Here is a 5,299-nt window from a genome sequence, read left to right as displayed (position 1 = left end):
GTTAAAGCAAACTTAACATCTAGTGAAGAAGGAACTTTTTTAAGTTTCCTTCGGGAGTTGGACACAGTCCTAAATTCTTCAGGACAATTATCTACTAAATTTAATTCCCCTTTTAAGAGGTCAATCTCAGTTCTTGCAAGTTCCAGCTCCCTTTTCAAACTCAAGATAGTCTCCTCTTGTTTCTTTATTACCTTGGCTTGCACACAGGAGTTGCAGTACCAAGGTAATATGGCCAAATCACTATTGGTGCCAGAACACTCCCAATGAAACCACAGGCCACAGTCCTCACATCCTGTCCCCTGGCTAACCTTCCTTCTGCAGGCCCCACATTTACCTGATAAGCCGTTACCCCTTGTGGCCATTATTACCACTTATGTTAACTTATAATTCAGTACTAACTAACAGATATATTTAAAGAGTCTAATGTGTGCAGTGAGTAAGTGAGAAGGGATCCTGGTCAGAAGTCATTTCTTTGCAGATGATGTGCAAAGGATAGGTGAGGATTCCTGGAAGCTCCTTGCTCAGTTCATATTCAATGCCATCCGTCACCACTTGGAACTAAATTTCTTCAGTTCTCAATTATAGCCCACCTAGTGATGTCTGCAAATACTGTCTCATATGCAATTGATAAAAAAATGTGACACTTCCAAATACACAACCAACACACCCTAAAGTGAACTTCTTACAACATACACAGCAACTCCTAGACATCAGTATGCTTGAGGTTGAATCTGTGGAATGCTCCTCATTCTTCTTGCTGTTCAGGAGGTTCATCACTGATCTCAAACTTCTGTCAACATAAAGTATTATATATAAGAGTACTTTCAACTATTTCACCTACATTAAAATTAGGATAATGATGACTTTGCAGAGTTTTCAAGGAAGGAAATTTTATGGATGGTATCCCAAGAACTTCACATACCTGTAATGATCAGAATTCCGAACGATCCACTTCAGGATAGTCAAAGAATGAAGCAAGAAAGTTAAGTGGAATGCAAAGAAGGTTTTGTCCCCTATTACCTTGAATTGCGGATGATGGAAAAAGTCCAGAAACCCAGTAATTCTTGTGTGTCATCCACCATCGTCAGAACCCATTAGAACAGCCCTGTCCAACGCGGCGCCCATGATATATTTTTCTGGTGCCCTCCGTAAGCACATATAATTGAGCCGATTTTTAATATTAATTCAAATTGTAAGACAAGAGACATTTTTGAATGTCTAAGTACTGTTAAATTTTTTCACAAAATTCCTTTAAGCATGGTACAGTATTAGACATTCCTTGAAAATTTATACCTATTTTTTTCTCCCTTGCTAACAACACCAGTCTTAATTCTTTTTTTACTAGAGAAACCGTCATCCTCTCAAGATCAGGTAATTTTCCCTAGCGGTATTTTACCCCCTCAAACACCCACAAGTCCCCACTGAATCGGATTTCATGGATTTCAGATTTATGGTCAGGGTATCATAAAATTTTCTGGGATCGGCACTGACATGAACATGACTATGGGGCCCAGCTTACCGTAATTTCCCCAATTTCTAAACTCATGGCAATATGAATCAAAGTTACTTTAATCCCAACAAAGCGATGCCACAAACAGTAAGAATTTATTAGAAGGTCGTACACTAATGGAAATTGGTAGCAGCTATATTTTCAAGTTCGCTTTCTTCAGCCAAACATTCAGTATTACTTGCGAGTTTGTGATGACCATAGTTCAGTTGTTATGTGTCTTGTGTTGTGACTAGTAGTACATTCAAGTAGTTACACAGTTGTCAGTGTATTTTAGTTATTGTGCTTCAAACTGTTGAGCAAATATGCAGTATTTTATATAGCTATTCTTGATATGGCTAAAAGAAAAAGAAGTTATAGTTTTAACAGTGAATGGGAGGAGCACTATTGTTTTATTGAATACAGAGGAAAACCTGTGTGTTTATTGTGTATTGTTGGCGTGTCTGTTCCTAAAAAAAGTAATGTAAAAGTAATTTTTTGATTAACCACAAAAACTTCAACAATGAATTTCCTGTGAAACCTGAACTAAGAAAACAAAAGGTGAAAGACCTAAAATCTAAATTAACATTGCAACAATGTGTATTTACAAAGCCTATCCAGCATAGTAATGTAATAGCTTCTTATAAAATCTGTCATGTGTTAGCTAAAAAGAAAAAACCTTTCAGTGATGGGGAAATAGTTAAAGAAACTATGATCAGTGCCGGCAAGTCTCTGTTCGATGATCATAAAGATAAATCTGCACTTACGTCTTCCATCAAAGGACTTCAGTTGTCTCACCAAACTGTTGCCAGACGAGTTGAACAGATTTCAGATAATCTGGAATCTCAAATACATCAGGATTTGCAATCGTTTGAATATTTCACTCCAGTTTGATGAAAGCATTGATATATCAGATGTTGCACAATTATGTGTATTTGTTAGAATGGTTTTTGGCGATTTTATGGTAAAAAAAGAGTTTGTTAAACTGCTGCCACTTCATGAACATACTAGGGGAGAAGACATATTTAACGTGTTCCTTAAATTTGTGAAAGAATGTAACTTATCACTTTCAAAACTTGTTGCTATAACTACAGGCAACAACTGATTGCCAGACAGGCAATCAGGGACTGGACAAATATGATTCACAATACTGAGGATTCTTGACTGGACTCAGGCAAGCAAAGGGACTCATACGAGGACCCTCTGCTAAAAGAGTGAATGAACTGTTGAAGATAAACAGTAACCAGCTACGATGGGTGGTGGGACTACTTACAGGACACTGTCACCTTAAAGAACACCTCTTCAAACGGGGACTAAGTGATAGTCCCACTTGTAAAACGTGTCAAGAAGAAAATGAAACAGCCACACATATCCTGTGTAAATGTGAGGCCTTAACTTATTTAAGATTATGTCTCTTGGGTCAATACTTTATGGATCCAAGTGACTATTTCGACGCCCCCACATACAAAATCCTGTGCTTCAATTGAAGTGCAGGATTGCTGAGGGGATAATCAAAAGGGGAAACACAATAGACTACTGTAGGTCGCAGGGCGAGGGCCGAGAAGGCCCACCCTTATACATTCATTCATTCATTATTTGACATTAGTTATTTGGTCAGTGCCTCATTTTACAATGTATTTTGTCCGCTCTGTTGAGTTGCAATCTATATTCCCAACAGAGTGGACAAAATACATTGTAAAATGAGGCACCGGCCAAACAACTAATGTCAAATAATACTACATCTATACCACGGGCCTACAAGCAGTTTACTATATGTATACAAGTCTTGAATATACCATTATATTCGTGGGAATATAACAAGATTGCAAAAACCGACTTCACATGAAGAGTTTTTAACCATATTTTACTCCATAATTTTCGTTTTTTAATAAGTTTATAATTCATTGTATTTTTGTACCATGTATTTTATAATGTAACAGTTATCAAGTATCCTGCTTTACTATCACAATGAAGTTGCAGTTCAATAATGTGTGAATATAGTAATCATGTGTTTTGCCTGATGATGGCTTTAAAAGCCAAAACATGTAGCTAGGTAACTTTAACCTTGACTGTTATTTTGTTGTGTTACAACAGACTCCAATAAGGAATTGTATGTTCAAAATTATTGAATTTTCATGTCACAAGGGGAGAGCACTGAGCAGATTTTAGGGATAATTGGCATAATACCCCAGCATTTTTATTAAAATATAATTCACATATATCTAAAATTTGTTATATCCTGCACAAGGTTTTGATATTTACTTATTCTTGCCAATGTTTACTTCTTATAATTCACTTGTTCATATCTTCATAAAAATAAAATTACCAGGACCATGAGCATCAAACAGTATAATGCAATATGACGTCAACTCATCGTATAACTCAGTCACATCTTTGATGGTATGCATCCTGTTGTGTGTCATATGAAAGGTATATAATGGGACAGTCTACACAATAGTTATGAAAGAGACAAATAGACACTACTGTGTCAATATTTGGTTTATTAGCGGTTGGTGGCAGTTTCATTTATCTGACTATCAACTGGCATCAGAATCTGGAAGTTCTGCAACTTCTTTGACAAAGTATCAGTATATATATTACAACATTCATTCCGAAATGCCCACATACCAAATAACATTGTTACATCTGATGTTTTGGAACACTTGATATCTGATTCAGTAACCAATTATGATCTTGTTCACTATTATTTCCCTTCATACCATTACACTGTCTTCTTACACTCGCTAACTTGCATCTATGACTCTTTATCCATGCACAAATGTTGTTGCCTCTTCCAGCTAACAATCAAGCTCCACTCAGCTCAGCCACTTCCCTCAGACTGCTCTGCTGAACATCATAAGTAGAGTTTTATGATGGTTACAACTTCGAAAATGGTTAAGTCATAACGCGACTGTAATTCTCCACTTTTCTCAAAAACAAAAAGGGGGATGGGACTTGTCAAAGCCTTAAGAGGCAGGTGTATGCCAGGCAAGACACTCTGCCCCCCTTCACCACTCAGTCCAGCAACAATATAACATAACTCTTCCTAGATGTGAGGCACTATGCTACAAGCCAGAAGGTCACAGGATCGAATGCCAATGAGGTCATTGGATTTTTCAATTGACCTAATCCTTCAGCCACACTATGGCCCTAGGGTCGACTCAACCTCTAACAGAAATGAGTACCAGGAATTTTCCTGGTGGGTAAAGGGCCACCTATGAACCAACTGTCTAGATGTGGGAGCCTTGACCTCCCACAATCCTATTGACCTTCAGAGCCTGCTACAGGGACTACTTTAACTTTTTACATATTTATACTTACCAAAATAGAAAAGCAATGTGTTAAGTTCCACTGCGAGCATTTAGGAACTGCAAGTTGTGTAAAAATAGCTTTCTGGTAGAACAATCAATTCCTACGGGTATAGTTCTTACAAAATCTGTGATACTACAGAAGCCAAATGAATGAATTCATATCTGGGTCCACAGTTCTTCTCATGAAGTTTTTAGTCAAGATATTCCCTGCCTTTTATAGAACTCGAAAGTCCATTGCTCCCTTCATTAGAACCTGATACTGACCTTATCCTGAGGCAGATGAATCTTGTCTACACTCTCAAAACATATTTCTCTAAGTTCCCACCTTTCCTTTGGGTGCCTTCATTAGCACTCTTCTCTATAGTTGTGTGACTAAAAATGTTATTTCATATCAATGAAAATAAATAGATTTTTATATGCAATCACAGTATATATATATTGTGACATGTTGCGCAAAGGAGAACCCCCCCCCCACCAGCAGTGACGCGGCGGGTGAGTCAGC

The sequence above is a fragment of the Cryptotermes secundus genome, unplaced genomic scaffold (genome assembly GCF_002891405.2).
Source record: "Cryptotermes secundus unplaced genomic scaffold, Csec_1.0 scaffold489, whole genome shotgun sequence".
Classification (NCBI taxonomy): domain Eukaryota; kingdom Metazoa; phylum Arthropoda; class Insecta; order Blattodea; family Kalotermitidae; genus Cryptotermes; species Cryptotermes secundus.
Note: the sequence above shows the minus strand (reverse complement) of the source record.